The sequence below is a fragment of the Paralichthys olivaceus genome, chromosome 23 (assembly GCF_024713975.1).
Source record: "Paralichthys olivaceus isolate ysfri-2021 chromosome 23, ASM2471397v2, whole genome shotgun sequence".
Taxonomy (NCBI): Eukaryota; Metazoa; Chordata; class Actinopteri; order Pleuronectiformes; family Paralichthyidae; genus Paralichthys; species Paralichthys olivaceus.
Window position 1 is genome coordinate 8568069 of NC_091115.1, and position 12443 is coordinate 8580511.

The 12443-nt window shown below is 40.4% G+C and overlaps 1 protein-coding gene across 1 annotated transcript in view; it reads right to left on the reverse strand.

The window, feature by feature from the left end:
- Window positions 1-1225: 1225 nt before the first annotated feature.
- The window catches only part of grm8a (glutamate receptor, metabotropic 8a), a 340837-nt gene continuing 329619 nt past the window's right edge, over window positions 1226-12443 (reverse strand). Inside the window, exons 15-16 of the mRNA XM_069519989.1 lie at window positions 2474-2551; window positions 1226-1356 (exon numbers count right to left, since the gene is read on the reverse strand). The gene's annotated coding sequence lies outside the window, so the exon portion shown is untranslated. The remainder of the gene's footprint in view (window positions 1357-2473; window positions 2552-12443) is intronic.

Sequence of the window (12443 nt, forward strand, 5' to 3'; positions counted from 1 at the left end):
GGTGCTGAGGGCAACAGCAGATGCCAGTGATGGAGGATATTAGATGTGAGAGAAAAGAAAGGGGAGATGGTCTCCAGGTCACAGAGTGGGCGTCCTGCCACTGCTTGGGACAGGGAGGTTAAGGCTGATTTAAGGAGACGGCTCAAATCCCCCGACACTGTAGCACACTCAGGTCAGACATGGTCCTGATGTCCAAAACATTAATTCAAGATGACAAATGACTAGACAGTGGCAGATCTACATTTCTCTGGATCATGGGCCCTGATTTAGACAGAGGGGGGGAACTATATGTCCAACATCTATGTATAATTCCTTGTTTACTGTGAGCACCACACTACCCATCAATTAAAATATTTAAAACTTGTTCGTTGTTCAAGCAGAAAAAAAAAAAGACAGGGGCACTTCACTACAACCCCCTGGCCCCACCCCTGGATCCGCCCCTGGCTATAAACAAGATGCTTTCTTACGATGATTCAATATAAGATGAGACTTGATGGGCCACATTAACATATTGCATTAACATATTTTTGATATTTTGTGAACACTCGCAGTCAAACTCCATTAATTCTGGCTGAGTTTTCTGTTTTCTGGAACAACACCATCTTGGCAGTCGGCTCGCTGGCACTCGCAGCAGCGCTAGTGGGTCTCAATCTGCTAATAATGACAAACTCGTTCAACGGACACAATGCTGCAGCAACAACAAGTGGGCATTTCTGCAACACATTTCAGGAGCCTCAACGCAGTGTTTCTGCCACTCATAAATTATCCCTGTGTAATGTACAGCTTATGGCTGTGTGGCTGCCAGATTTTATTTCTATTGTGAGAAGGAGAGGGGAAGAGAGAGAGGAGGCAAAGGTTGAGAGACGAAGATGGAGGAAAGAAACCAACACACAATTACATGTCTGCCGAAGATGCTTGATTGCGACGTATCATTCTTTGTCATTCTCCCCTGTCTGTGTGTGTGTGTTAGTCGTCTGCCACCATCTATTCTCATTATCTTCCTGTCTGCCTGTGCCAAGCTGATTCTGTCCCTCTGTCTCCTGCCGCACCGTCTGCTGATTCAGGTACTGAGAGCGCTCATTGTTGCATTTTTCTCTTGTCAGAAAGTGAGACATAGCAGAAAGAGAAAGAAAAAAGAAAGAATGAGCGAAAATACTTTTTTCCAGTTGCATCTATTGTTGACGAGAGCTTAGAAAAGGACAGGAGGACAGACATGCCCCCTTACTTTTAGATAACACAGGCTTCTGCCATGTCGCTCCTCGTGCCGTGACATTGCAGGGACACGGCATGATCACACACCTGACACCTCGACACGGCTCTGCCTATCAGTGCCGACAAGGACACGGGTCATTTGTCCTGGAGAGACCAAACACACCGAGTCAGCAACTTAGACATGGAAACACACATTCACATGCCAAATATACAAATCTCTTGCTGGTCATCCCCCACAAACACACATCTGGCTGTAAACCCTCAGCTTTTTATCACAGGCCAACAAAACAAGGAACATCGCAGACAGCCCTGAGGCTCCCGAAGCACCTGAGCGTGTGAAAAACCTTTTCCGAGGCTAAGTTTACTGGACTCCATAGGCTTTGTTATCAATCTGTGGGGACTGAACTGTGGTGCAGCCTCACCTGCTCACAATGGGACCAGAAGTCAGTGAAGCCAGCGTAAAAATCAATTTGTCTGAGGTAGTCTTTTTAAAGTGTGACCAATCACAAGGCCAGAGACTTTACTAAATAGAAGTTCGAGCAAAACAAGCAGTTTTTAAGTTTAAAGACACAATTTTGCTGGTTTTCTATAATAGAAAATGTTTTTTTTAACTTTTTCATATATATTGCCATGTGTTGAGAATACAGCTGCGGATTAATTCAAAACAAAAGCACTTAACATACTTATAACTTGAAGGCAGTGTCGTTTATGTGATGCGCAGGTACATGATGCATAGCCAAAATTATAAAAACCAATTTAAATATCAATCATTATTCAATAGAAGCAAAATAATGGGAGCTATAATGATTTCTGTATACCCTCGTTCTTTGTGGATACTAAGCAATACTAGTTTTGTGGCTTTCACTTTGAAAATATTGGTTAACATTTAAGTTTTGTGGATTCACCTGCGGGTGGGTGTGTACGAGGCTGGGAGACTAAAAGGACAAATCCAGGTGGGCACCCACTACTATAAACTAGAGTGCACCAGTGCTGTGATGGAAAGTGGTGAAACATATAAACATGTTTTCCATGGAAGAGCAAACCTTGGTTATATCTCTATTGTGCATTTATAACAAGAGAAATGTTTCCTTCGTATAAAAGCCTGATGAAAAACAGGCGGAGGAATTCTATTACTGTCTATTTGTGTAGCCAGCGTTGAATTCATAAACAGCTGTTGGACAAACACTGGATGGAGCAATGGCACTTGCGAGCCTGCATTGTGTGTGTCAGTGTGTTTTGTGGGTCGTGTGCTCACCCTGACCTATGCTCGTCGCGATGAGGCTCGTTCCACTTCATTAAGTTCGCAGTTGAACTGGGATCCCGCCTTCACAAAGCATTACTGCAGACACATGTGGGGGCAAGAAGAAAAACAAATCCCGAAGGACACATCAGAAAACAAATTCATACATACACGCCCACGCACAGTTTATTTACACCAAACAACAGAATCATGACTGACGGGTAGAGAATGGAAAGGAAGACGGTGACGGACTTGCAATGTGATGCTGCTGACGGGGAGACTGGTGGTCGAGCGAGAGAGAGAGGGAGGGACACTGATTGATTGAGGATGAAGATAATGAGATAACACGAGCTAATGAGCAAGACCAAGAACTGTGGGAGGGGACAAGAGACGGAAATGTGAGGAGACAGATTCATATGCAGCATGTGTGCGTTATGTAAACTGCCATGATCAGATGAAACATGCATTGAATTATAATAACACAGGCGGTTTTGCTGGTTACGCTCGATACGGCATGAAATGCTCCACATGTTATGCAAATGACAAACATGTAACCAGAACACAGAGACATTTAACATGAATTCATTGCAGTGTGTAACTAAAATGATGATTCCGGCATTTTCTGTATGGCTGTTAGGACCCAAACATTCTTCACTTGTCAACTACACGCGCACACACACCCACGCACACACACACACCCACGCACACACACACACACACACACACACACTGAAACGTGCCCTTCACTAAAATCACCGGAAAATCTCGAGGATTGTGCAGAAACAAACACAGGAAGCGGAAAAGTGGAAACAGATCCAAGTGGATTTTGTCGTGAACAAAAACAAGGGAATGTATGCTGATAGCCAAAAAAACGAAACAAAACAGAAATGCTAATGTAATGTAATATTTTGGAAAAACAAATATCAGCACAAACTCATTTCTTAAAAATCCGATGTTTTTTAAAGCAGGAAGAGGAGGGGAGGAACAGAGGGAGAAGTGTGAAACGGACTGATCACAGGTGAGTGCTTCCTTCCTAAAACTACTTATTGCAGCTTATACCAATAAGGTCAGCAGTTACCAGAGGCAGGAGCTTTGACATGCTGCTCATGGAGGCAAGGAGGATACATTTTGCACTACTGCCACAGGATATCATTACTTCTGATGTCTTTGCAGATTACCGTCTATAAATCTGCTTCGAAATGGTGCTTGTAATTTAAGAATGTTCCAGAGAATCATCTTATTTCGTCAACACTTTCGTGTGTGTGTTATCAGATTTGTAAATGTGTAAAAGTATCTGCAAGTGTGTGTTGTGCACGAGTGTTGAGATTTGTAAATGTGTATAAAGATCGGTTCTCTAGACAAATCTGTAAATGTGTGGTGAGATGTGAATTTTCTTCAAAAATGTCGCAAACACTTGAAGATAATTTTACACATTTACAAATGTGACTATGCACGTCCAGTCACACAACTTTTCACACACACACACATTAATAATACCACAATACTGACTCCATATCATTGTAGTAGGGTTGTAGTCATCCAAGAATATTCTGGTTGGCTGAATTTACCTTCTCATGAACCAATCCACTATATTTTTCTAGATTAACTAAACTGGCTACAGTGCACTCACATTGAACTGCACCTGGTATATGACTTTATAAATATACTAGTATTTCTAAGTAGTACCTTACAGTTAACTCAGTGAGTCCATTGGAGCCTGAGGATTTAGTTTGTGTTGAGAAAGCATTGCATGTGATATTGCGTGTGCACGTGATATCCCTGCATACTGTTGAATGTGTCATTTCACTGCATGACGTTCAACAGCATATTCCCTTTTCTCCGTGGATAACGTACTTTGTCTTGAGGATTTTCTGAGGGTACCCAAGCATTAAATCCTGTTTACTGTGTGGTTTTGATACTTGAAAGTGCATTTGCAGAAGTATGGAGAAACTCTGCTTTTATAATTGCACCACATTGCACACTTAAACCTGTTTGTTGTTAGTTTTGGGAGAAAAACAAACAGAAGAGAGAAAAAGTTTCCCCCACAGGATTCATAAAATTTTTGATATCCTGTTCTTACATTTTCTGAATCTGAATCTGAAGCTGCCAGATTGGCAAATCTAAATACATTTGTATTCATGGAACAGGAAACGTGCTCATAGCTCATAACTCACCAACAGCACAAGAGCCCACACCTGGCAACTCCCCAGTACAAGCCTCTCTTCCACAAAGAAACAAACTTAAAACATATATACTTTGAGAAAACTAAACGACGCGTTGTACTAACAAACAACAAAATACTGTAAATATACAACTTGAAAATTCTATGATTATTATTTCACTTGTATTTCTCATCAGAGAGAGTGTTTGTTTTGTGTGCACTCAGGTAGTAATTTATCTCTACAAGGACGAGTTGTGTTAATGTCTTTATACACGAAGCCGTGATGCAGAGCAGATGTGTGGCACTTTATTCTCAGTCAGTCATCCATCAGAGGTTACTTTCTGGAAGACTGGAGATGTTCGGAGAGGTGTGCGTGTGTGTGTGTGTGTGATGGAGCATCTGCGATTTTCAAAATGTGCCTCAAAACAGACACATGTATCGCCTAGATCCAAGCAAAGGGGGAGTTGGGGAAATATATGATGAGGAGATCTAAGCAAAAAAGAAACAAATACAGAGAAAAAAACGTGAGAGACTAAAAAATCTAGGTTGAATGGGAACAAAAAAGAGCTCAGAGAGTAGAAACGGCCTCTGACGTTTAATCATTAATCACAACTGGAGCTGACAACTATGTTACAGGTTCAAATAGAAAGCAAAGTTGAGGAGAGGTGTTTGTCTGCTGTCTGTCTGTCTGTCTGTGTGTGTGTGTGTGTGTGTGTCTGTGTGTGTGTCTGTGTGTGTGTCTGTGTGTGTGTGTGTGTGTGTGTGTGTGTGTGTGTCTGTGTGTGTGTCTGTGTGTGTGTGTGCCACAGAGTAATCAAACAGGGTGTCAACTTCAGTGCGACAAAAATAAAACCGAAACAGCATCATGCAAAAAGCTTGGAAAAAGACTTAACGAGGTTAGTTTGTATCTACCTGCTTCATTTCAAATGAAGCAGTGTCTGTTTTTTTTTCCATGACTGTGAAATATTGATGAACTAAAGATAAATTCATGCATGAGTTAATTAACAGTACGAGTGAAAGCTGAGGAATATGCCTGTGGTAGTAAAAGAAAGTTTCAGTGTCACGCTGTGTTTTCCTTCTTTTACTAAACCAAAGGCGAAAAATAAATGATAATAATGATGAACTAGAATTACCTCACTCCAATTCTCTGCCTCCGCTGACCAGCGCAGTTTCCATGTATATTTCAAGTGAATGTTTCTACCAAAAGACATTCCCTTAAGCTGATAGAAATACTTTGAGAGGCCACCGTGACCTTGTCCTTCGACCACCACAATCGAATCAGGTTATCTTTGAGTCCAAATTAACATTTGTCTAAAATTTTGAGAATTTAAAACATTTAACTCAAGGCATTCTTGAGATACTGAGTTCACATGAACGGGATGGACGGACAGATCTTAACACCACAAACTTTCTTGACATATTATTATTATTATTATTATTAGATATGTTTTCTTTAGTAATTTTCATTCTTGCGTCTGTGGCACGTTAGAAGCGCCATCAACCCCCTCCAGATAAAATACGGAGGATCTGCAGAGTCCAGCGCTCATCTGAAAGCAGCTTATCATGGCACAGGTGAAGCACGTAAACAGAAAAAAAATATTGCGGCTGCAAAAAATTTGATTTTGAAAATTCTCCTGATCAGCATCTGTAGGACATAAATGCCCCTGAAACATGAAACCACACCAGATGAATGTGTTCTATAGAAATTAAATATCCCAATAATTATCAAATTGGCAGCAGCACATCAGTTAAACACGAATGGCTTCTGAAAACTGCTCGAGTGCCTGAGCTGGACAGCTATATCAGACGTTTACCAGCTCGTGCTTGTGATCTGAGGGACAGATCTGAACCTGATTAGTCTGTCTTTTGGACTTTGAAGTCTTCATAAACCTAAAGAATGTCAGACAGAACAGAGGGGTGATGAGAGGAGAGAGACGGAGAATTCACTGTAACAGCTGCATCAGTTTATATCCTCTGTGAGGCAGCTGGCATTAGAGTTTCTGAAGAGGGAGAGATTTGTAAAACATGGACATTACAACAATGGCGGGAGCATAATCTGCCCAATCCTATTACTGGGACCATCCACAGAGATACACACACACACACGTATACATAGATTAAAGGGGGGGATCTGTCACTGAATGTGTGAGCGATGGAGGATGGTAAAAAAAAGAAAGTGACAGAGACGAGTGTGTTCAGTATTTGTGTACGTGAAAAAGAATATGAAAGATCTATCGGATGCTTTGTAATGCGACAACACCCCGAGTTGCCAGCGTTCCAGGTCTGAATGAAACACATGATGGGTCGAGGCAGTAGAATAAAAACTTCTGGCTGTGATGTGGTGTCCGGTGTCGTTGCCAAGTGGCTTCATCCACTGTGGAATGTTGTGCAGATGTTTTTTTTTTTAACAAACTTCACTTTACTGAACAGAGTTTTGCTCCTGTATCGATTTACATGCGTGACGTGAAACGTGTCAGCTTGTCTCGCTCTTCAGCTCAAAGCCATGTGACAATGATTGATTGAACTAAACTAAAGGAGGCAGCTGTTCAAAAAATATAGAAAATATTAAGCTTGAACTTTTTTTCTTTGTCCATCCAACAGCAGAGATCTAGGGAAGGAAATTGATCATTAACCTGTCTATAACTTTACATTTGGCACCATTACCCATATATATGTATTAGCTTGACATTAAAAAATGTATTTTCTCCGTCGCTCTGTCTTCATGTTTTTATCAGCCCAGGTTCTGTTTTGTTTTGCCACAACTTCCCTCAAGTTTTTAAAGATTCAAATCTTAAATTGTTTAGGTTCATTAGGGTTTGATACTATTTACATTTGAATGGATACAACGAATAGAACAGTTGGTTTTTTGGTGCTTTACTTTGTAGACTTGCATTTAGTTTTTGTTGTTGTGACCCCTGCAGTGCTCGCACAGTGCATACCATCATATTTCCCAGTGAATAGTAAGTAATTCAAATACTATTGGCATCATAAACAGATGTGACATTTCAAATCGTAAGAAATGGGAAAATAATACATTGTTGTTTGGTCAGAAAGTAACATTTCCCTTCCTTCAAACAGATGAAACAAATGTTAGCTTCACCAATGAACTGACCTAAACTAAAACTTCATGGAAAGACATAATAAACCTCCTGTTATGTGTTGATTTAAAAGGAAAAATGCTCAGAAAATGCTTCACTGGACTTTAACTGAATTCTGATTTATATATGTATGGTAAAACATCACATTTTGTGGTGCGGTATTTCTTGACTCCCCATAACCCTATATTACTCTGCAGCCTAGATAGAAGTGCATCTCTCGCAGCATAACGGGATTACCAGCTCATCAGAGGGTCAGAAGTTGTGCGTTGAAGCACCCCCCCAGGAATATTGGAGTGTTGACAACCTTGGATAAGAGGAAATCAAAATGATGCCGGGCTGTTGATAGAGTCAGTGGGTCAGAGGAATGAGCTATTATGCAGACTCTTGGAGATTGTGCATCCAATCATCAATGTTCATCTTGAATATCGTTTTTCCCTTTAGAGAGCAGGTATCCAGGGGGAAAACAACTCTAAAGCCTCAATTATACCTGCTGGCGGACGCGTTCACGGACAGCTACAGACACCACGGAGCGTCCAGACACCACGGAAATCAGTGAGCCATTTAATCAGAGACGTTAATGGTGCATCCATCCGCTGCTGAGCTTTACCGTTCACCAACTTGTTGATAAGTTCACAACAACAACATGAAACTTGCTCTTAGGCGGCGATGAGGAGGTCGGTTTGTCATCTTATTTACAGGAGCTCTTTGTAATAATAACATTGATGCACAGCCACATGGGATGTTGGAGGCAGACAAGGAAACTTTGCATTTCACAGAAACTGACACTTCTTACACAGATCTTTCCATATGCTTTCCTTTTGATACTATTGTCAGGTTATACAGAAGTACTCGGAGAAACAAAGATGTGACCATGTGTTACTGACTGAGAGCACACGGATACACTTTTGACCTTGTGCACATCAAATCTCAGCACTAATGAGCTTTCTGCACATGATGAATGTGCGGTGTATGCACAGGTTTGCCTTTAAAAGACGCAGTGCTGATAGTTAACTATTACTATAAAATGAAAAGTGCAACATGTTATATTGTAATTGTTATATATTATATATTATGTTATATATTGTACATTTTGCAGCTTCCACAGAGGATTGATGAAAAGTAATGAGAATTTGAATTGTGTAAATAATTACTGTGTGATGTATAATGAGAGCATATTGTTATACCCAGTGACAAACACTGTGTCTTTGAATAGAGAACACAGAGTTTTGTTGTAGCTGTACAGCTCTAAATGATTTCTGCCTCTTACAACCCCTCGAGGATGATGGATTGAGAATTGGATGCCCCTTTCAGGATCGTCAAGCATGCAGTGCTGGCAAACAATTTCAGTGATGTAAACAAACGCAAAATGCAAACAAAATATAAACGATGGCTTCACATGGGTGATAATCTGATCCGGCAACCAAACCAGACACTGTTCTAATCATCAAGGTCAGTGCATGTTATTAAACTAGAAGGGCACTCAGCAGAGCGAATACCAGCTCCAAGGACCGACAGTTGCATACAATTCTCACTTAAAGTATCCGTCATTTTTTTCATCAGGATCCATTTTTTAATACCCAGGATATTTGTGAAAATGCCCTATCTCACAATGTTAATGAAAGGGATAAAAAATTCTAAAATCCATCCCTTTGTCCTCATCCACAGAAAAATGTAATGGGTTCTCTCTTGGCCCTGGTCCCATGCTTCCACCAAGTTTAATGGAAATCCATTTTTGTGCAATCCTTGTAACAAAACAACCAACCGACCACTATTTACCCAATCAACCAATCAACCACCAATAAATCAATCAACCAACCGACCGACCGAAAGGGGCAATAACATAGCCTCCTTGGCTATAAAAGGTATAAAGGTAGCTAGGTTATAAAACACTAGTTTGTTGATTTCATGCACACATGACACTGATACAATCAATGTGAATATGTACAGTATTCACAGAAAGGCAGTTTAATCCACACTCAAACAAACTTTACCTGCAACCTCCTCCTCATAAATCTGCAAAGCAACAAGCTACGTGGGCAAATCAAGTAAATTGAGCTCTTTGGCCACAACCACCATGTTGATGTTCAAAAGGAGCAGCGACTGATGAATAGAACATAGATTTCTAATTGATAAGCATAAAGTAGAAAATGGAACAATCCTCATTTTGGTGCTTTGTGGCAGCAAGTTGTGCAAAACATCGAAGAGAAGGGCGAATGATCCAAAGCCAAACTCACAAGAATCAATCCCCTGAAGTCTGCAAAAAAGCATCACTGGAAATCTGTGGGTAGAATCACACTGTGCAGGAAAGACAGCCTAGAATATTTCAGATCTTCAAGTAGAAGAGTGGGGCGGGGGTTCTTAAATCAAAATCAGAAAGAGTCTTATTTGGCTACAAAAAGTGTTTGCAAGTTGTGTCTGTATCTGACATTCTGTTGCACATCCAACAACTACAGGTTTTCTGTTATACAAGTTCAGGAAATATAAGGTATTGAAAAGTTTTTTTTTTTGCTGCAGGGAATACATTTACTTATTTTCCCAATCTAATAAAATATAATTATCTCTTACTCTGCCTGTTACATGTCGATACTTTCTTCTGTCTCTGTGTTGTCCACCACCAGTGCAGCCTCAGAGGCATATGTCACTTTTAATAGACATGGCTTCACCTTCCTCTGCCCTCTCATTATAAACTTTCTTATTCCCACTGCTGGGAAAGAACATGATTTTAATTAGAAGTGTAATCTCTTGTAGTCTCTTCCCTGATTCCGTTCACTTCAGCAGGGCTCAACTTTCCCTGCTTTGAAATCTTAAAACTTAATTTTGGGTATATTTGAGTTTGGACCAAACTAGTCAGACTTTAATATAGCATATTTAAAGTGGTCAAGATACTAAAAGATACAATACAACATCTTCTCCTTGAATTATTTCATTATTGTCCTAATTATGTCAACATAGTTAAAAATCATTGAGATCTTAACAATAAAACTTCTTTCCTACCATATAAATAAATACATCTGATCCTGTGAAAGAAATAAGAAACAGGACCACAACAAAATGTCTTCCTCCAAACATCCGACTCACAAAATGTATAATATTGTATTTTACTACATGCAGATCTGCACCTTATCATATCCACTGATATCCACAATGAGGAGCTATGGCAAGTGAGGTGGCCATCACTTTTAAAATGCGAGCCACCCATGTCTCATTGACAGCAGCCATAATGTCTAAGTCCGGCAGTTTCAGTGCATTTTTAAAAAATTTAAAAAATTTGTTATTTCAACTAAACATGAGAAAAGTGGCAAAAATAGCTGCGTCACTCACCACATCCAAATTAACACATACGTTTTGCATCCAACAACTCCCACACACTTTCTCTGTGTGGATGATATTAGCCATGATGCCTCCCTTCCTTGCCTAATGGTATTATGTGAGAAGTTATGGTTTTTACCCCAGACAAGTCCCCAGCCTGCAATAAAACTCCTGACCAAGCAAGACCTAATTACACTGTAGTCGCTGCTCTGCTCCCTCTGGAGACGCCTCAGAAAAGCTTCCCTGCTGAGTGTGTGTGTGTGTGTGTGTGTGTGAGAGAGAGAGACAACATTTAAAAGTGTGTTTTATGTGTGCCTGAATCCCAATCGCTATTTATAGGCTTATGTGCATGCATGCACAGTTTATGTGTGTGTGTATGTGTGTATGTGTGTGTGTGTATGTGTGTGTGTGTGTGTGTGTGTGTGTGTGTGTGTGTGTGTGTGTGTGTGTGTGTGTGTGCAGGTTTACATTCTGTGTTCTCTTATGTGAGCCATCATAGAAAGCTGTCTATTTCAGTAGCTGAGTCAGCAGAAAACATGAAAGCATGTGTTTTCCTGTCAAACATTTCCTCCCATTATCTGGAGTGTGTCCACGTCTGGGTCAGATTATACATCAGACTCCATCACTGTCCTCTTCTCTTCTGCCTTTCCACGTCTATCTAGTTCTACTCACTTATCTCTACCCTTATTCTCTATCCACATCTCCTTCTCTATCTCAACCTCTCTATACATATGTTGATTTGTCTCTTTTTTAATCTTCAATCTTTATCTCTCCCTCTCTTTTTCTCCTTCCTATTTGTTCCTCCTTCTCCTCTCTTCTTTAATTGACCAAAGCTGAGGAGAAATCCATTTCACCATGACTGACTAAAAGATGAATAACTCAGACGAAAATGTCAAAGCCAACGTTATACATCATTTGCATTAAAGCGTCCCATGTACCATTACGGGCTGAGTCATCTTTCATCACATGCAGAAGTTCAGATGTTTTGCCAATTTCAAAGGAACATTAAAGCCATTAATGATCTTCGAAGCAGAAGGTGGAGGAGCAGCACGGTTCAGTGGATAGAGTGGGTGTCTGGTGAACGAAATGTTTACTCCAGAGAGTGTGCCGAGGTGTCCTTGAGCAAGACAATGAACCCCTACTTGCTCCTGATGTAGTGTAGTGCAGTGTAAATGGGTGAAGGTGGTACACATTGTAAAGATTTGCCATATTAATGCACTCATTTACCTTTCAAAGGGCGTCATTTAGAAGGAGAAAAGCAATTTTGAGAAGCAATTTGCACATATATACAAATGCATGTCTGTTTCTTGTGCATCAGATGCCTTTGAATTCACTGTAGAACACTGTATCTACTGTGAACACGGGTTCACCCTGTGATAGTGGATGAAAGTACAGATTTTGCACAATAATAATAACAAGCGAT